Source organism: Salmo trutta, chromosome 28, assembly GCF_901001165.1.
Source record: "Salmo trutta chromosome 28, fSalTru1.1, whole genome shotgun sequence".
Taxonomy (NCBI): domain Eukaryota; kingdom Metazoa; phylum Chordata; class Actinopteri; order Salmoniformes; family Salmonidae; genus Salmo; species Salmo trutta.
The window spans coordinates 26,147,161-26,169,035 of NC_042984.1; the positions used below are offsets into that span (position 1 = coordinate 26,147,161).

At 43.5% G+C, this 21,875-nt stretch overlaps 1 long non-coding RNA gene and 1 pseudogene across 1 annotated transcript; both read right to left on the minus strand.

The window, feature by feature from the left end:
* Positions 1-128: 128 nt before the first annotated feature.
* On the minus strand, positions 129-5,697 carry LOC115166360 (5-hydroxytryptamine receptor 6 pseudogene; annotated as a pseudogene).
* A 1,230-nt stretch (positions 5,698-6,927) lies between these two features.
* LOC115165883 (uncharacterized) lies at positions 6,928-21,101 on the minus strand. Its single transcript, XR_003870246.1, has 2 exons — positions 20,873-21,101; positions 6,928-7,104 (listed from the first exon to the last, which is right to left on the minus strand). It is a non-coding gene; the product is annotated as an uncharacterized LOC115165883 (long non-coding RNA).
* Positions 21,102-21,875: the final 774 nt, after the last annotated feature.

The following is a 21,875-nucleotide window of genomic DNA, read 5'->3' on the forward strand; positions in this document are numbered from 1 at the left end:
GTAAAGTGCAAGTTTGGAAACTGAGCTTTCACTAGAATTTCAGGAGAACATGTATACTCTTCAAAGCTTGACATTAAAGGGATGGATTGCTTAAATCACTGAACTATCCCTTTAATCCAGAGTCTCACCTAGTCTGAGCCACTGACCTGGGCTATGTTGGTGATGAAGAAGGGCAGCCAGGCGCTGAAGAAGAGGCCCAGCAGGACTCCCAGGGTCAGACTGGCCTTCACTGCCCTCCGGCCCTGCCTGTGGGCCAGCCGCCGCTCGCTGTTCACTGACAACTGAGGATAGAGGGACAGACTGGGCAGTCAGAGACGAGGACTGCATCACAATGTGTCCAAATCCTAGGTATTTAAATGTACATGGTAGCTACAGGTCCACATTGTTACATGATTCTTAAAACTGTTACACACGTTTGCGGCATGCACATTTTCAAGGATTTTCAAATGAACTCAATGGAATTAAAACAATAATTCCAGGGTGAGTACAAATCTAATGCATAGAAAATTCATTATGTAGAAACAGCAAACGGGTATAAATAGCTGTAAGTATTGTGTAACAATGTGCACTTACTCTGTACCTAAGAGCTACCATGTAAATACTTAGGTTTTATAATTGGAGTGGCGAAAGAAAATAAACTATAGCTTCCACCATATTGCTTTCAAGAGCAGAAGATGACACACTTTAGATGCATCCTTGGCCTGATATTGTCGAGGAGTCTGAAAAAAGTTAACGTTTGCATTTAACAAGATGTAATTATCACATTGAAAGAGATGTGACGTGTTGCTGAATACATTGAAATGTCTCTGCGTGGAACAACATTGTTATGAATTACTGTCCTTGGCACTCAATCTCAGGAGTGGAGACGCAGGCCCTTGACTACATAAATACAATGCAAGGTCTGTGCCATTTATTCTAACTAGCAACCACTTTGCATTCAACAGGCGCCATCGTCTCTCCTCCCTCTGTCTCTTTCAGATGTTTTTTAATCGTTTCATTTCTGAATTTCAAGCTCTTTCCCATCTTAAACTGTCTTTCACTTATTTCACTCTATTCAGTTTCTTTTATTTTAGTGGATGTAAAATGTATTCAGTGTGTCAATTCCTCAGCTGCCCACCTCACTTTAATAGAGGGGAGATCAATGAGTGCAAAGTGGCAAAGCCAACTCTCACACACACAAACACACACTTACCTACAGTGCCTTCAGAAAGTATTCATAACCCTTGACTTATGCCACATTGTTGTGTTACAGCCTGACTTCAAAATGTATTAAATGTTTTTTTTCTCACCCATGTACACACAATACCCCATAATGACAAAGTAAAAACATGTTTTTAGACATTTTTGCAAATGTATTTGAAAATGAAATACAGAAATCTAATTTACATAAGTATCCACAACCCTTTGCTATGATACTTCAAATTTCTTTCATCATCCTTGAGATGTCAGTACAACTTGATTGGAGTCCAACTGTGGACAATTTTTTTGGACATGATTTAGAAAGAAACACACCTGTCTATATACGGTCCCACAGTTGACTATGTCAGATCACAAAATATACCATGAAGTCCAAGGAACTGCCTGTAGATCTCTGACATATAATTGTGATGAGGCATATATCTGGGGAAGGATATAAAACCATTTCTAGAGTGTTGAAAGTTTCCAAGGGCACAGTGGTCACCATCATTGGAAAATTGAAAAAATATGGGACTACCCAGAACCTGCCAGAAGGACAACAATCTCTAAAGCACTTCACCAATCTGGGCTTTATGGGAGAGTGGCCAGACGGAAGCCACTCCTGAGAAAAAGGCACATGACAGCACGCCTGGAATTTGCAAACAGGCATGTGAAAGACTCTGAGCATAAGGCAAAAGATTCTGTGGTCTGATGAGACAAAAATGTACCTATTTGGCCTGAACGCAAAGCGCTATGTCTGGAGAAAAGCAGGCACCGCTCATCACCCGTCTAACACCATCCCTACCGGGAAGCATGGTGGTGGCAGCATCATGCTATGGGGATGCTTTTCAGCAACAGGGACTGGGAGACTGGTAAGGATAGATGGAACAATGAATGGAGCCAAATACAGGCAAATCCTTGATGAGAACCTGCTTCATAGTGCAAACGACCTTAGACTGTGGGTGAAGATTTACGTTCCAACAGGACAATGACCCCAAGCTTACAGCCAAGGCAATGCTGGAATGTCTTCAGAACAAGAATGTGAAAGTCCTTGAGTGGCCCAGCCAAAGCACAGACTTAAATCCCATTGAAAATCTGTGGCAAGACTTGAAGATTGCTGTTCACCGCCACTCCCCATCTATTTTAATAGAGCTTGAGAAAATTTGCAAGGAAGAATGGGAGAAAATCACCAAATCCAGATGTGCAAAGCTAATACAAGCATTCCCAAGACAACTCAAAGCTGTAATCGCCACCTAAGGTACTTCTACAAAGTAGTGACTCAGGGGTATGAATACATATGTATTTCATTTTCAATCAATTAGCTAACATTTCAAAAAACATGTTTTTAGTTTTGTAAATAAATGTTGAATTCAGGCAGTAACACAATAAAATGTGGAATAAGTCAAGGGGTATGCATACTTTCTGAAGGCACTGTAACCCACCCACTCCACCTTTAAAGAGCAAGTGCCTTTAAAAAGCAACGAATCCCTTTGAAAACAGCCTATGTGACAACGATATGAGTCAAACAGTTATTCTAGTGTCAAAATGTACTACATGTGTAAATAGGATAATTTTGGTCATAAAGTAAGTAGTCTAAAATGAAGTTTGGAACATCTGTGCATCATAGCGGGTAAATGAAGGTTGGGTTTTGATTTGCCGATTTCCATTTTCCATTTGTGATCAGCTGCAGTGATTGCTCTCTATCCAATAGCATAAACAGTGAGACAGACCTGCCCCAGCAACTCTGACTTTGTTTGCATAAGGCAACACAGCACATTTTTTTCTTGAGAAATACTGCACCAAACACCTTAGATGTAAAATTGCACAACTATATCATCCTCCAAAAAATGTCAACATTTAGTACAGATTTCATTAGTTATCTTAGATTCATTCTGGGGATTTTGAGGAAGTGAAATAGGCTTCCACATCTACAGTGTCTCATGGAGGACAAACATCATTAACCAAATGCAGAATCAGTCAGGAAATACACCTCCAAGACTGAAATCTCATTTTTTCTAATGAGCAACATAAAAACACAGGTGCCAATCGGCATTTGTTCAGTCACTCTTTAATCTCACCTTCTTGATTCATCTCCCAAGTCAATGGCCGCGTCGTAATTATCTTAGCTAGATCACCACATTTGTTTTCCTTCATGACAACTGGGTCGTTCCACCAATTTGGTAACTTTTAAGCAGTGTAACTTAGGGGGAAAAAAAGGTTTAATTTCACCTCATTTGAACATCCTATCATTAAGAGCACCTGTTCAACTTAATAAAAAACATGTTTTCCCATCTCAAGAGGTTCAATAAAAAATGTACTATAGTAAGTGCCTATTAAGTGCCGAATAAAGTAGGGTTGATTGAAAGAGTTGACGACTTCATCTTAAATCAACCATAAATCCCCTTGTTGTGTGTAACAGGGAGTGGCAATTATAAATGTTTTTATTGTTAAAACATTTCCAGCTTGTCTATCTATGGGTAACGGTTGACGCGTTATGGTCTACCAGGTCAGTTTTCCACCAGAAAATGGCCAAAAAGAGTAGAATTAGCTCACCTGCTTTTACACTATGATTTGACTATAAGATGTTCAATGTTTCTTTTTTATTTAAAAAGCAATAGTTTCACCTTATTAAAATGAGAGTTCAGTTCACGTAACAGGGTTGACCTTAAAATAATCACTAATCACATGAATAAATAATAATATTCATGAATGACTTTGTCAAAGCAACCAAATAACTAGGGCTATGATGGTGAAAACTTGGAGACATTTTGGGGTTAAGTGGGTTAAAATCTTCCAGAAGTCACAGAGAGTCCATGGAGGGACATGGATGTTGAATATGTTGAATATGAAAAGTATTTTAAAAATCTGATTTATTGAGTTCTCCATGTGGTCTATATTAAAAGGGGCACTTCATTTAATATAACAGGCTTTTACAATTCAATATTGGAGCTCAATTTCTATAAAAATATCAAAGGGACGCAAAAGGCACTCTTTTTGTGGAACGACCCAACTGATCTGAGAGGCAGAGAAGGCATCATGGTGGAAACCTATCCAGGCACACAGTGATCATGCAGTGACAGTTTACACAGCAATGAGATGTAGCCTCAATGTATCTCCCTTCATTTCCTCTACAACTCCCCTCTCCCTCTCACCGGTACTTGGTGTGACATAGAGCGCTCCTGATGACTGTAGTCTTCTCTGTCATGGTGAGCATGTCCCACGGCGCCCCCACCTGGTGAGGGAGGCTGAGAAGGCCCCCTGGGCGAATGTTGTGGGTACGGAGGGTGACTTAGCACCGCCACTCGCCGTGCCTGTCTCCGTGCCACCAGGAGAATCCGACAGTAGGTGAAGCAGATAGCACTGGATGGCAGGAAGAAGGTGAGGACGGATGCCACCAGGGCGAAGGGCAGGGTGACCCGCAGACGACACTGGAAGGACAGGCCATCGGAGGGTGACAGCTGGAAGTAGGAAGCGGGGTATCGCAAGCTTAGCTCTGGGTATGTGCTGATGTTGGCACTGCCAGCCCCGTGCATTGGGAAATGGCCACTTCGGTGACCCAAGCTGTGCCAGTTCATCTTGATGGGCAAGAAGGAGGCGAGGGCGGCCAGACCCCAGGCCCCTCCCACCAGAAGCAGGGCCCGGGGAGAGGTCATCCTCTGCTTGTACCGCAGAGGCGAGATGATGAGGAGATAGCGGTCCAGGCTGATCACACATAGGTTGAGAATGGAGGCACTGCAGCACATGACGTCGAAGCAGAGCCACACGGGGCAAAAGCCCGGCGACAACACCCAGGCCCCGCACAGCACATTGAGCATGGCTGGCGGCATCACCACCAGCGCCACCATCAGGTCCGACAGGAAGAGAGACACCAGGAAACAGTTGGAGGTGTTGCGTAAGGAGTGCTGGGCAAACACCAGAGTGATCAGCAGAGTGTTTCCACAAGCCGTCATCAGGATGATGAGGGTTAACATGCACGCCAACAGCCATGGACCGCTGCCACTGATGCCCCAGGCACTGCTCGTGGACAAGCTGCCATTGGAGCTCCCTAAAGGATTAACAGCATCCACACCTGCTGCCTCTAAGCCAGTTAAGGCAGAGTCGCCCATAGCGGTAGTTGACATTGGTCAATGTGTGAGCTTCCCTGTTCCTCTCCCAGTCTGTGAACATGAAAAGTTGCTGTGAAGCCCAAAATGTATGTGACTTCTGGTGCTTGTTAGTGCCGCGAAAGCTTTCCTGACACTTGAGGAGAATAAAGAGAAGCCACTGAAGTCCTGTGTTGATCATCCATTTACCACATCCTTCCCAAGGTTAAAGAGGAGCCTGTGAGTCATTTCTCTCTCCTAAGTGTGAAAATCTCCTGTTAACACTGCGATCAGAAGTGCCAACACCGTTTCCATCTCTCCATCATGTCAAATAGTCCTGCTTCTTCTCAGCTTTGGAGCCAGTGTGAGCAATTCTGTGGCTGTCAGTGCGTCATGATGACACTCGCAGGGGGAGGGAAAATTAAGAGGTGGGCTACAACGTGGGAGCGCAAAGGCAGTTAGAGACGAAATGCGAGAAGAGGGAAAAATAAATGATCCAAGATATTCTTTACTACACACACAAGGTTAATGATATTACGTTGTGTGTGTGTGTGTGTGTGAGAGAGAGAGAGAGAGAGTGAGCGGTGTGAAGTCTATTTGCTGCTCCCTTTTTCTTGAATAGAATAAACACCACTGTGAGGCTGTCATTTGTAAGCAAGGCTCTGGCCACAAGTGCTCTACAGGTATCATGGTTGCTGTGGGGCTGCCTCTGGATCCCCGCTCCTGATAATCCCCATCCTGGCCACTCCAGCGTGCCTCCCAGCAAGAGCATTTTGCTCCCGGGGAAGGAGCGTGTCTGAGCATTGAGCTGCTAATACACAGCTAGGTGATGTAAATTCTGTATCACAGCAAGGAGGCAGTGTGGGCTTTATACACTCTACTTCTGTTGTACAATTTCATTTAATAGCCAGTGCTTGTTGTGACATTCTGCATTATTTCTGTGAAAAAAGTTGGAAATGTATTGACTCATTTTCAGTGTAGAGCATTTATGGTATATATAATTGTAAAATTGTGTACTATTCAATTCTGTGGGTATATGTGGTTTATCATATTTATTTAACTTACTTATTTAATAATAGCATAAAGCTTCATTTTTCACAGAACTACTAATAGCTTTTTGTCCCTCAATGTTAACGTCTTAACAATAGACTAAGTAAAAGTCAAGGATGTCAAGAACATTGTGTTTCAGACAATTATGCAGATTCTCTGACACCGTTTACAATTGATTCTAAGACAAGGTAAATTAGTCGGCTTAGTCGGAGGGCACTTGAATGCTAATGAGTACAAAATGTGCTTCCATGGAAGTGTTTGTATCCGCACAAATTAATGCAGGTTTTGCATTGTTGATGCATCTTCCAGTTCACTCTATGATATAACACACAACACATCTAATCAGATGTTTTAAAGGTAGAATAATGACTTAGATGCACAAGTAAACAGTATAGTGGGTCAATTACCGCAACAATAAGAGCGTTGAAGCGCGAGGCAAAACTTCTCCCCTGTTTTGCTCCCATAACTACCACGTCGTAACAGTGTGAAGAGAATCCCTGCACATACGCAGATGTGACTGTGAGAGCGAATTATTGCGTCTCACTATCGCAATATCTGCGGTGCTGCTCGTGTCAACGTAATTTTGTCTTCCTTCAAAAACACAAAAACCTCAATTGTCCTTATTTTACGATTATTTTATTTAATAAACACATATTTTCCTGTTCAGGCACGTAGAAATTATATGAGTAAGTATGGAAGGGACGACCCACAGAAAGAAATTAGTCTGGCTGGAGATCAGTGCAAATGATGGGCAACCAAAAAAAGACAGTTCGTCGCTGACGTGTGGCTACTGCTCCTGTGAGGAAAAGAGTGAAGATAAAATGGAGTCAGTTTTCATTTGGATTTACATTTCAGTACATTATACAATAACATTAATGCACGATATGGTGTTGAATATCGGTCCAATATACTATGCATTTGTACCACATCTTCAATACGAAATGTGCAAGGATTCTTATACTGACCTTAATGTTTCTCTGAAGTAGATATGCTTGGGCCAATGAATTAAAGAAAAAATAATGCTATTTCAATCTAGGCTATGTAATTGATAAAAAAAAAAAGATGGATTCCCGAAGTGGTTATGAATTCTTTTATGTAGAAAATTTATCACACTTAGTGACTTCGGGCAGGAGGAGCCCGCATCTCAAACAACATCTCAAACTACTAGAACACAGCTCGGACACCCATGCATACCCAAGAAGACAGTGACCAAAACATTACCCATACTATGTTTTCCTGATAAAAATGCTAAACATTTGAGAAAATGTACATTTTCTCTCATGTTAAACTAACAGGAAGTCTGTAAAGACAAACTGAGTGGGCGCGGAGCTCAACTTGACTGGCAGTTCTTTGAAAATGGCGGTTTTTTAAAAATGACTACTAATGAAAGGCTGGTAATGGCTCACATCAACACCATTATCCCAGAAACCCTAGACCCACTCCGATTTGCATACCGCCCAAACAGATCCACAGATGATGCAATCTCTATTGCACTCCACACTGCCCTTTCCGACCTGTGTAGCTCAGTTGATAGAGCATGGTGTTTGCAATGCCAGGGTTGTGGGTTCGATTCCCACGGGGGACCAGTACGGAGAATTTTTTTTAATGAAATGTATGCATAAGTCGCTCTGGATAAGAGCGTCTGCTAAATGACTAAAATGTAAAAAAAAAAAAATATTTAAAAAATGGACAAAAGGAACACCTATGTGAGAATGCTATTCATTGACTACAGCTCAGCGTTCAACACCATAGTGCCCTCAAAGCTCATCACTAAGCTAAGGAACCTGGGACTAAACACCTCCCTCTGCAACTGGATCCTGGACTTCCTGATGGGCCGCTCCCAGGTGTTAAGGGTAGGTAACAACACATCTGCCACGCTGATCCTCAACACTGGAGCTCCCCAGGGGTGCATGCTCAGTCCCCTCCTGTACTCCCTGTTCACCCACGACTGCATGGCCAGGCACGACTCCAACACCATCATTAAGTTTGCTGACGACACAACAGTGGTAGGCCTGATCACCGACAACGACGAGACAGCCTATAGGGAGGAGGTCAGAGACCTGGCCGGGTGGTGCCAGAATAACAACCTATCCCTCAACATAACCAAGACTAAGGAGATGATTGTGGACATGGAACAGGACAGGACAGCGTCTGGACATTAACACATAACGACATTAAATACAGACACAGGGAACCGTTATAAACCGGGCAATCAACAAAGGGAAGGAATCCAGGTGAGTCCAATGAGCGCTGCTGCGCGTAATGATGGTGACAGCTGTGCGTAATGAAGGACAGCCTGGCATCCTCGAGCACCAGAGAGGGAGAGCGGGAGCAGGCGTGACACAAATAGTTTCAAGTTTAATTAGTTGTACGGGATACGCATTGTATACATCATCCAATGAAATCCTTACTTGCAGATTCCTTCTCGTCTATGCAACAACAATAAGAATACGAACATAAAGTAAATGGCAGTGGAATAAACATTTTAGCGCAAGTGTAATACAGGAAGACAATTTATAGTACAATATTTACAGGTGTATTTGGGAATGGAAAATGGGGGCAAGTGTATAAATTGAGCAGTATAATAACCGTCTGGTAGCAGCAGTTGTGATGTGTGCTAAGGTGCGGATAATCAGAGCAGGTGGTCAGTTCAGTTGAAATGTTCAGCAGTCTGATGGCTTGTAGATAGAAACGGTCTGACCCTGTTGGTATCAGATCTAATGCTTCGATACAGTCTGCCCGACAGTAAGAGAGAGAACAGCTCGTGGCTGAGGTGTGTGGGGTCCTTGATGATGCTGTGTGCCTTCAAGCAGCGTTGAGTAGATGTCCTGGATGGGTGGAAGCACAGTCCCAGTGATGTACTGGGCCATCTTCATCACCCATTGGAGGTCCTTGCTGTCGTGGACAGAGCAATTCCATACCAGGCCGTGATGCAACTGGTCAGGACGCTCTCGGTGGTGCACTAGTAGTATTTGGAGATGACCCGGGGCGGTATGCCGAATTTCTTCAGCCGCCTTAGGAAGTAAGGACACCGTTGCGCCCTCTTGACAAGAGTGGGGGTGTTGTTGATCCATGACAAGTCCTCGGTGATGTGGACCCTGAGGAACCTAAAACTCGTGACTCTCTCTACTACAGTCCTATTGATGTGGATCGGGGCATGTTCACTCCTCTGCGTCCTGAAGTCAACAATCAACTAATTTGTTTTGCTGACATTGAGGGAGAGGTTGTTGTCATGACACCACAATGCCAGTTCACGTTCCTCCTCCATATATGCTGACTTGTCGTTGCTGGTTATCAGGCCTACAACTGTGGTGTTGTCAGCAAACTTGATGATGGAGTTGGTGTCATGCAAAGACATGCAGTCGTGGGTGAACAGGAAATACAGCAGAGGACTGAAGACCCACCCCTGGGGGGCCCCTGTGCTAAGAGGGGGTGTTGTTGCCAATCTTCACAACCAGTGGTTTACCTATCAGGAAGTCCAGGATCCAGTTGCAGAGGGTGGTGTCCAGACCCAGGGCTCTAAGCTTGGTGTCGATCTTGGAGGGAAAAAGAGTGTTGAATGCTAAACTGTAGTCAATGAACAGCACTCTCACATAGATGTTCCTCTTTTCCACGTGTTACGGCTGTGTGAATAGCGATGGAAATGGCATCTTCTGCGGATCTGTTGGAGTAGTAGGCAAATTGGAGTGGGTCCAGTGTGCCTGGCAAACTGGACTTGACGTGGGCCATGACCAGCACTTCATGATGACCGAGGTGAGCGCGACAGGGCGATACTCATTTGGGCATGTCACCTTGTTTTTCTTGGGCACTGTGACGATGGTGGTCTCCTTAAAGCAGGTAGGGACTACAGCTTGGGACAGGGATGTGTAAGATGTCCGAGAAGACGCCCGCCAGCTGGTCAGCACACACGGAGGACGCGGCCAGCGATGCCATCTGGGCCGGCGGCTTTGTGAGTGTTCACTCTTTTGAGAGTTTTCCTCACGCCAGCCTTGGAGAGCGAAAGCACCTGGTCGTCCGGAGAGGCGAGAGTCTTCCTGGATGGCTCGGTATTGTCTGCCTTGAAGCGAGCATAGAATGTGTAAAGCTTGTCTGGCAGGGAGGTTTCGGTGGGTACCGCACAGTTGGATTTTCCTGTGTAGTCTGGGATAGTCTGTAATCCTTGCCACGCGAGTCTGTAAAACATCAATTTAAGTTTTAGTCGTCTTTATGCGTCCCTAATGGATTTCCAGAGCTCGTACCTGCTTGCCTTGTATGCGTCGCTCACCACCGAGTCATCAGGGTTTGTTCTGCTGACATTGAATGCTGCAGTATGGGCTCTCAGCATTGTACAGATATCTCCGTTCATTCAGGGTTTTTGGTTGGGTTAGTCCAGGTTGTTTTTGTGGGTACAACTTTATCAACACATTTCCTAATGAAGCCTGTGACTGACGATGTATATTCCTCAATGTTGATAGATGAGTCCTGGGTGGATGAATCTTGGAACATATTCCAGTCAGTATTCTCAAAACCATCCTGCAGCATTGAGTCTACCTCCTCTGTCCAGCGCCTCACTATTCTTTGTATTGGTGCTTGTAGGCAGGGAGTAGGAACAGAGAGACATGATCTGATTGGCCAAAGTGGGGGCGGGGGATGGCTTTGTACGCGTTGCAGATGTTTGTGTATGCATGGTCAAGCATGGCGGATCCTTTTGTGGGGAAAGATACATGTTGGTGATATTTTAGGAACATTTGTTTTAGACGGGCTTGGTTAAAGTCACCCGCAACGGAAAAGACTGTTTCTGAGTGAGAGGATTCTTGCATGCAAAGGATCTTGTACAGTTTGTGAGTGCCGCCTTGTTGTTTGCTTGTGGTGTTATGTACACAGCTGTGATAATAACACGTCAATTCCCTCGACATATAGTGGGGTCGGCATTTAGCATCAGAAACTCTAGGTTGGGTGAACAGGAGCTCGCAATGCCTTCAACTTCGGTACACCAGGAATTGTTTATGAAACATAACCCCCCCTACTCTTACCAGAAGGCGCCGCTCGATCCATTCAGGAATATGGAGAAGCGTATTGTGCGTATTGACATTCATATTGCACTGTACAGCCTTATCTAAGGATTGTGGATCAGTGAAATGGGGTATCAGTCTACTCAGTACCCAAGTGCTTTTTTCCCAATGTCCTCAGTTATCAGACATACATTTCTTGGGACAAGCAAAGATCCAATCGGTGTTCGATAGATTGGAAATGGAGTCCGGTAAGACATTTTGCTCATAGTTCAATGGCTGTGATTTGAGCCGTATTTGCTCCCGATGCACATAATCTTTTTTTTGTGTGCCAGTGGACTTTTTGTAAGTATGCTTTAGTAAGAAGTGTTGGGGTCAGGTACAACTATCTTTACCCACCCCCTAAATGAATATTTATGAGAAATTCCCACCTGAATGGATTTTTTATTTGAAGTGGTTGGGCAAAGGCGAAAATTGGAGTTGAGAGTTACCTTTTAATGTCACCACCAATGCACATCAAATAGGTTACATAATGAAAGCATTGCATAGCGCCAGAGTATCCTACCTTCTTTTACACATTTAGCTAGAAAATGTAAATTAATATCCAACGACTTGAGAAATACAGAGCTGCCAACTCTCACCCATTAGCCGTGAGACACATGTATTTGACACCTCTTATATCTCACGCATTGAAAAGTACTGTATTTATTTTTTAAACAGTCCACTGTATAGTCAGTGCGTTAACATTTCAACAGTGCTCCAAATCGTAGCATCTGCGCCTGCAATTTAACATCACGAGCGGAACCTCTATCATTGTCCTGTCTTACCACAGCACTGTGACCCGCAGCACATTTAAGCATATGATTGGTCTAGTTATGTAAGGGATCAAGGGAATTGGATGTGCATTTTAAAGAAACGCCCCTCAAGATTAGTAGAGTGGAGCTGAATGGAGAAAGAGAGAACGTTCTCCGCTGAGTTTATAAAACTGTAAAAGAGACGGTAGCACTGTTTCATATACAATGTTGTTAACAAAATTAGATTGCTGTTATTCTCGTCCCTATTGCAGAATGCAACCTTTTGACAGCATGTACTAAAGTCGATTTAATCCACACTTGCATTAGTCCCCTGGTTTGATGATTTTCAGTTTTAGCAGGTAAGTAACGGTACTTGGTGGTGATTTCATTGAGGACTCTGTAATCAATACATGGGCGTAACCCTCAATCCTTCTTGACCACGAAGAAGAAACCTGCCGACGCAGAAGAAGTGGACGTGCGGATAAAACCTTGTTGGAGCGCTTTGGATGTGGTCCTCCATGGCCTGGGTTTCAGCCACCGACAGAGGGTAGATGCATCTGCGCAGAGCCTGCAAGCAGGTCGTTGGCACAGTCCCAGGGACGATGAGGGAGACAGGTGGTGCGGGTTTTGGAAAATACCTCCCACAGGTCCTGGTATACCTCTGGAATGTTGGGCTCAAGGGCAACCACAGGACTCTCAACCGACGTGAAACCACAAGGGACGGGGAAGCAGGTCCTCCGGCATTCGGGTGCCCAGTCTGTGATTTTCATCCTCGACCATGAGATGGTAGAGTTGTGGCATTGAAGCCAAGGTAGGCAGAGGATGACCCCTACCTCTATGGGTTCAGGCTCTGATCCAAAGTGTTCACTGAAGGAGGGAGAGAAGCGATGAGAGTGCCGACGCTCCCGAAGAAGGTTATCCAGACGGATGGCCATCGCGATGAGTGCGTCTAAGGAGAGGTTGTCGTCTCGATAGGCCAGTTCCGTCTGAACCTCCTTGCGCAGTCCTCTTCTAAATAGCGTACAAAGCGACAGCGCATTCCATCTCCTGGATGCTGCTACTGTCTGGAAGGTGAGCGCATACTCGGCAACAGTCTGGTCCTCCTGCTGTAGTCAGAGTAGACGCTCACCCCCCTCTCTGCCCTCCGATGGATGATTGAAGATACCTATGGACCGAGCCATGAACCCCTCATACGAATCCAGCTCCTCTCTCCCAGATGGCCGTGGCCCATTCCAACACCCAGTCAGCAGGGAAATAACCGTAGTAACCACCTCTCAGTGGTTGGAACTCCCATCTAGTGTGCAAAGTAGAGAGAGTACTGGAGTAGGAACCCACGGCATGTAGATGGGGTGCCGTCATATTTATCCGGGAGGGACAAACGGGCATTGCTGACCTAGGCAGGTTGCTGGTGTGCTGAGTCGACTGGTGGTAGAGTATCCTCCGCTAGTTGAAGGCAACCCCTCTCGGGTATGTTCGAGACGTTGAACACTGCGAATAACCTCTTCCATAGCCATCCCCAGTTGTGCCAGCTGGTCGTGGTGTTGACGAAGTAACGATCTCTGCTCGTTGACCGTCTGGGAGAAATTATGATTTCCTGCTGCTTCCATTTTGTGAGGCATTATTCTGTGACGTAGACACTGGGAGTCGAGAAGCAGGTGGTAAGTTTAATATAACATGGAATGATACAACGTAGGTGTAGCGTCTAGACATGAAAAACAGAAACAATACTGTCTGGGGAAAGAACCTAAGGGAGTGCCAGATAAAGGGGAGGTAATGAGTGAGGTAATGGAGCCCAGGTGTGCCTAATGATGAAGTGCAGGTGCGCGTAATGATTAATGCCAGGTGCGTGTAATGATGGTTCCCAGGACCGGTGGTTAGTAAACCGGCGACATCGAACGGTGGAGCGGGAGTAGACAGGGCAGATTTATGTCATCTTGTCTTCAGGAGATTTTATTATCTATTTACTTAATTTAGTCTGATCAGTGGAACAATGTGCTAAAATATAGGGTAATTAGTGTGCTTGTCATCAAGAACACTGCTCTTATTCTCCACATGTATTTTATTATAAAATGTCTTCCTAATTTTGCCAGTGTAATCACATATTTGAAATCTGATATGCCTACTTGAGTCTTTGAAAATGAATTATGAGGCTATGTATTTTTGCAGCCATTCATGGACAGTTTTGAATAAGTCATACAAAAAAAGCATTGGATATTGAATACTCCAGGCCTCAAATATAATTTGCCATTTTAATATTGTACACATGCTAGGCATAGATGGTAGAGGGACTCACAAATCCTAAACACATTATATTTACTCTATATAGAGTAAGATGATGGCAAGGACCTTCAACTAGTAGGCATAAACCAAAAAGAAAGGAGGACCAAGGCACTCTTCATACAATTAATTATACAATGGGTGTGTCTAATCCTGAATGCTGATGGGTTAAAACCGCATTCCAGCTGGTGTCTATTCCACAAATTACCACCCGCTAAATCTATGACGTTAAAATGCCTATTTAAACTGTTCCATCTGATTGTGCAATCCACTGTCTCATCAGCCCAGCCAGGCAAACTATATATTGCCTGGCTGGGCAATATAAAGCATCTAGACATTATCTCACATTTATTTTGGACTAACATTTAGTTTTCAACAGTGAAGATTTTTATAATTCTTGCTGTCTGTCTATCCAACATTTGCAACATTGTTTCAATATTCAAATTCAATCTCCAGCTGGCCCATAGTAATGAACGTGTCGGGAGTCGGGATGAGACAGACAGGCAGGCAGCTTTTTTCAGCCAGTCGAAATCATGAATCAGCATCATTATTTATGGGTATATACAGTGCATTCGGAAAGTATTCAGACCCCTTGACTTTTTCCACATTTTGTTAAGTTACAGCCTTATTGACGAGGGAGCACATTTTATATGCCTGGGTTTTCTGAACGTTAACACTAGAAGCTTATTACCTAAAATTGATCAATTGAAAGTGTGGGTTCACAGCTCCAATGCAGATGTGTTGGTCATTACTGAGATGTGGTTAAGAAAGAGTGTTTTGAACAGTGATGTTAACCTCTGGTTAAAATCGTTTTCAGCAAGACAGATCTTCCAAAGGGGGTGGAGTGGCAATCTTTACCAAGGAACACCTTCAGTGCTCGGTTGTCTCCACCAAGTCTGTCCCCAAACAATTTGATTTGCTGGTTTTAAGCATTAAACTTTCAAATAGCTCTTTGTTCACTGTTGCTGGGTGTTATCGTCCACCATCAGCACTGGCCTGTATCCTAAAGGCTCTAAGCTCTCTCCTGGCCCCTTACACTAAGTCTGAATTTGTTCTGCTAGGTGTCACGAGAATTTTTATCCCAATTGTTGAACTCAACGATCACTTAAGCTTTGACCAATTCCCAGAGGTTTGTAAGACCCTGGTTAATGAAGAATTAGACAAAGCCCCCAGTCTGCAATAGATCAATCCTTTATTCAGAGAGTACTCTGAAGTCAAAAATGAGAACACAGTCATTTTATAACACACACACACACACACGAGTAGACACTCCACCTCCCTTTAGGTGGGCTGTATTTTTCCACAATACTAACACATTCCTAGTTTATCACTTTTCTACCAGCCTGGCCGTTTCTAGCCATTCCTCTCCTCCCTAGAGGAGCCTCTTTCCTGTTGTCAGTTTTCAGAGTTATAACTAGGTCATCTGTAGTTCAGTTGTCTTTTGTTGTCTCAACTATACATTTCTCACCTTGCTACATAGTAACACAATGGCCTAGTCACACACACATTTCATACAATTATATGGTTTCAGGTGGAATAGTTTAGTCATTACCTTAAACATATAAATTCCTTTATCACTAGGTGACCTAAACTGGGACATGCTTAAACCACCTGACCAAGTCCTAAAGCAATGGGACTATATACATCTTTCTCGGAGTATTACCAATCCCACAAGGCATGACTCCAAATACCCAGAAAAGGCTACTCTCCTCGATGTTATTCTCACAAATAATCCTGATAGGTATCAGTCTGGTGTTTTCTGTAATGACCTTAGTGATCCCTGTTTTACAGCCTGTGTTCGTAATGGCTGCTCAGTGAAACGACCTGTGCTGATTTGTCATAGACACTTGCTAAAAAAACTTGAATGAGCAAGCCTTCCTTCATGACCTGGCCTCTGTAAATTGGTATAGAATCAGCTTGATCCCCTCTGTCGAAGACGCTTGGACCTTCTTTTTTATATTTTCACTGGTACTGTTAACAAACGCCCCCATAAAGAAAATGATCATTAAAAACAGGTTCAGCCCCTGGTTCAACCGTGATCTGGCAGAGTTACTCCACCTGAAGAATTCCATTTGGCGAAAGGCACACACATACTCAGGCTGACTGGCTCTCGTTCAGGCAAATGAGATGGTCTTCCCTGTGGCTCAGTTGGTAGAGCATGGTGTTTGCAACGTCAGCATGGTGTGTGCAACACCAGGGTTGTGGGTTTGATTCCCACGGGGGGCCAGTACAAAAAAAAAATACAAAAACAATGCAGGAAATTAAATGAAATGTATGCATTCACTACTGTAAGTCGCTCTGGATAAGAGTGTCTGCTAAATGACTAAAATGTAAATGTAAGTGCACTCAGGCTATCCAGAAGGCCAAAGTTAGATACTTTAAGGAGCAGTTCTCTCTCTGTGGGTCTAACCCCAAGAAGTTCTGGAAAATGGTTAAAGACCTGGAGAATAAACCCTCCTCCTCACAGCTACCCATGTCCCTTAATGTTGATGATGTGGTTGTTACTGACAAGGAGCACATGGCTGGGATCTTTAATCACCACTTTATTAAGTCAGGATTTCTATTTGACTCAGCCATACCTCTTCCTAACATTTCTTCATCTCCCTGGCTTTCTTGATGTTTATAGTATTCTCTTTGGTTTGCAATCTGGTTTCCGCTCAGGTTATGGATGTGTCACTGCAACCTTAAAGGTCCTAAATTATGTCAGCATGTTGTGCTGCTATTTTTATTGACTTGGCCAAAGCTTTTGATATGGTAGACCATTCCATTCTTGTAGGCCAGCTAAGGAGTATCGGGGTCTCTGAGGGGTCTTTGGCCTGGTTTGCTACAGTGGGGGAAAAAGTATTTGATCCCCTGCTGATTTTGTACGTTTGCTCACTTACAAAGAAATCACCAGTCTATAATTTTAATAGTAGGTTTATTTGAACAGTGAGAGACAGAATAACAACAAAAAAATCCTGAAAAACGCATGTCAAAAATGTTATAAAATGATTTGCATTTTAATGAGGGAAATAAGTATTTGACCCCTCTGCAAAACATGACTTAGTACTTGGTGGCAAAACCCAATCACAGAGGTCAGACGTTTCTTGTAGTTGGCCACCAGGTTTGCACACATCTCAGGAGGGATTTTGTCCCACTCCTCTTTGCAGATCTTCTCCAAGTCATTAAGGTTTCGAGGCTGACGTTTGGCAACTCAAACCTTCAGCTCCCTCCACAGATTTTTAATGGGATTAAGGTCTGGAGACTGGCTAGGCCACTCCAGGACCTTAATGTGCTTCTTCTTGAGCCACTCCTTTGTTGCCTTGGCCGTGTGTTTTGGGTAATTGTCATGCTGGAATACCCATCCACGACCCATTTTCAATGCCCAGGCTGAGAGAGGGAGGTTCTCACCCAAGATTTGACGGTACATGGCCCCGTCCATCGTCCCTTTGATGCAGTGAAATTGTCCTGTCCCCTTAGCAGAAAAACACCCCCAAAGCATAATGTTTCCACCTCCATGTTTGACGGTGGGGATGGTGTTCTTGGGGTCATAGGCAGCATTCCTCCTCCTCCAAACACGGCAAGTTGAGTTGATGTCAAAGAGCTCCATTTTGGTCTCATCTGACCATAACACTTTCACCAGTTGTCCTCTGAGTCATTCAGATGTTCATTGGCAAACTTCAGACAGGCATGTATATGTATTCTTGAGCAGAGGGACCTTGTGGGCAATGCAGGATTTCAGTCCTTCACGGCGTTGTGTGTTACCAATTGTTTTCTTGGTGACTATGGTCCCAGCTGCCTTGAGATCATTGACAAGATCCTCCCGTGTAGTTCTGGGCTGATTCCTCACCGTTCTCATGATCATTGCAACTCCACGAGGTGAGATCTTGCATGGAGCCCCAGGCCGAGGGATGTTGACAGTTCTTTTGTGTTTCTTCCATTTGCGAATAATCTCACCAAATGTTGTCACCTTCTCACCACGCTGCTTGGCGATGGTCTTGTAGCCCATTCCAGCCTTGTGTAGGTCTACAATCTTGTCCCTGACATCCTTGGAGAGCTCTTTGGTCTTGGCCATGGTGGAGAGTTTGGAATCTGATTGATTGATTGCTTCTGTGGACAGGTGTCTTTTTTACAGGTAACAAGCTGCGGTTAGGAGCACTCCCTTTAAGAGTGTGCTCCTAATCTCAGGTCGTTACCTGTATAAAAGACACCTGGGAGCCAGAAATATTTCTGATTAAGAGGGGGTCAGATACTTATTTCCCTCATTAAAATGCAAATCAATTTATAACATTTTTGACGTTTTTCTGGATTATTTTGTTGTTATTCTGTCTCTCACTGTTCGAATAAACCTACCATTAAAATTATAGACTGATCCTTTCTTTGTCAGTGGGCAAACGTACAAAATCAGCAGGGGATCAAATACTTTTTCCCCCCACTGTACCTACCTTTCTCAAAGTGTGCAGTGTATAAAGTCAGAACATCTGCTATCTCAACCACTGCCTGTCAGCAAGGTAGTATCCCAAGGCTCGATCTTAAGCCCCGCGCTCTCCCAATATACATCAACTACATAGCTCAGGCAGTAGGACGCTCTCTAATCCATTTATATGCAGATGATAAAGTCTTATACTCCCCTGGCCCCTCCCTGGATTTTGTGTGGAACGCTCTACAACAAAGCTTTCTTAGTGTCCAAGAAGATTTCTCTGCTCTTAACCTTGTTCTGAACACCTCTAAAACAAAGCTAATGTGGTTTGGTAAGAAGAATGCCCCTCTCCCCACCGGTGTGATTCCTATCTTTGAGGGTTTAGCACTTGAGGAAGTCACCTCATACAATTACTTGGGAGTATGGCTAGACGGTACACTGTCCTTCTCTCAGCACATATCAAAGCTGCAGGCTAAGGCTAAATCTAGACTTGGTTTCCTCTATCGTAATCACTCCTCTTTCACCCAAGCTGCCAAACTGACCTTGATTCAGATGACCATCCTACCCATGCTAGATTACGGAGACGTAATTTATAGATCGGCAGGTATGGGTGCTCTCGAGAGGCTAGATGTTCTTTACCATTCGGCCATCAGATTTGCCACCAATGCTCCATATAGGACACATCACTGCACTCTATACTCCTCTGTAAACTGGTCATCTTTGTATACCCGTCGCAAGACCCTCTGGTTGATTCTTATTTATAAAACCCTCTTAGGCCTCACTCCCCCCTATCTGAGATACCTACTGCATCATCCACGTACAACACTCGTTCCACCAGTCACATTCTGTTAAAGGTCCCCAAAGCACACAAATCCCTGGGTCGCTCCTCTTTTCAATTCGCTGCAGCTAGCGACTGGAACAAGTTGCAAAAACACTCAAACTGGACAGTTTTATTTCCATCTCTTCATTCAAGACTCAATCATGGACACTCTTACTGACAGTTGTGGCTGCTTCGCCTGATGTATTGTTGTCTCTACCTTCTTGTCCTTTGTGCTGTTGTCTTTGCCCAATAGTGTTTGTACCATGCTGTGCTGCTGCAATGTTGTGTTGCTACCATGTTGTTGTCATGTTGTGTTTCTACTATGCTGTGTTGTCATGTGTTGCTGCCATGCTATGTTGTTGTCTTAGGTCTCTCTTTATGTAGTGTTGTGGTGTCTTTCTTGTCGTGATGTGTGTTTTGTCCCTTATTTTTCTTTTTAATCCCAGCCCCAATCCCTGCAGGAGCCCTTTTGGTAGGCTGTCATTGTAAATAAGAATTTGTTCATAACTGACTTGCCTAGTTAAATAAAGGTTAAATAAAAGAAAAATATGCCAAATAAATGTCACTAGAAAACAGCTTAAACAAATGCAGCTACTTTGGTGTTGTTCTGGCTGCACTGTTTGACGTGACTGTAAGTTAGCCGTATTTGGCTAGCTAGCAAGCAAGGGATAAGAATGTTGACAGCCAGTATGGCAATAGAACATTTAGAAAGAACGAATGATTGGGTCGTGTCAATAGATACAAAACAAAAAGACTTGGTCGCGTCTCTGGCAACTGAACCAATAGAACGAACTACCAGCCAGTTAGGGTAGCAACCCTAGATTTATGTCGGGACTATATCTTTTGGGATGAAATAGTATGAATAAATTCATCAAAATAAAAGTTATTATGAAAATATGTAAATCATTACTTTAATATTGGTAACCCATTGTATAAAAGTTATAATGCCCTCGATGCCGGTGTTTGGAGGATATATTGGCACGGTTTGCCGACCCGAGAGAACAACACCCATGCCAATATATCCCCCAAACACCGGTTTCTCTGGCATTATCACTTAATTAAAATTGATTTATTTGTATAACTACCTGAATATTGATACTCATAAAAATGTACTTGAAGGTTGAGTGAGTTTGAGAAATTAATTGTTATAAGAAGAACATTTTTAAAGACCCAGCACTTGGGAAACATAGATCAAGCGTGGCCAACACTCCTGGAGCGCAAGCAGGATTTTCTTCCAGACCTATTTTAAAGAATTCACCCAAATTACAAAATGTTTCTGTCCTTACCTTGAAAGAAGTCTATGGACAAGGAGACTGCAATCTATGTTTGGTTACCCACTGCCATCAACCATTAAATTAGTATTTCATGTGCAGAGCCTTGGTGTAGTGGTAACACTCCCCGACATGTCGCATACAACTTTCCACCTGAGAACAGGAATCAATCACTGCTTCCAACCTTCCACTGTCTCTCCCATTAGTGTCTCCCCATCTAATTTCAAACAACCTCAAAATTATGTAAAATAAATATATATGTGCATACTTTAAATTGAATCCCCCAAAAATCACAAAGTAAGAAAGTGATACAATTTTGAGTGTTCTTTTAATGTTCAAAGCATCCTGAATACAATTGACCTGTATTCAGATGATAGGCGTAAACCATATAAAAATACATAGAATTGCAGGAAATGAGCTTTAAAACAGTAACATTTTCAGACCCCCATCTTGGGGTTGTGCCAGGGGGCAATAAAATTATCATAGCAAATCTCATCTAATTTTCTTCAAAAGTTGGCAGCCCTGGAAATATTAGGCTACTCTTATGCAGCCCAACACCCTTTTGGACCGACACTGACAGTTAGGTAGCAGCAATATAGTGAGACATGTCATTAGATGTCTGCTACTAGCAAAATATATGGTTATGCACATCCTGCATACTAGCTAATTGACTAGCTGGACTGACAGTGAGTGTAAATTACTGTGTTACTATAATAGCTATATAATGAGAATAGGATGACTGGCTACTACTATACTAGTATTTAGCAGACCTAGCTAGCAGTAAGTGACAGCTAGATAGCTAGCCAGCAAATCAAGACATGCGCATGCTTTTATTATCTGGCAAAGCAGAACGTAGCTAACGTTCTGGAACAAATTGGGTTATTTACCAAGTTTGATGGCACTATATGCGAGGCATTAGTTAAGCTTTTTTCCTGGCATAATTAACTTTTTTTCTTGCTAAAAATGTCAAACGCAGTCCCTGGATTCTGGAGCCTTAACCTAAATCTCACGATAGCTT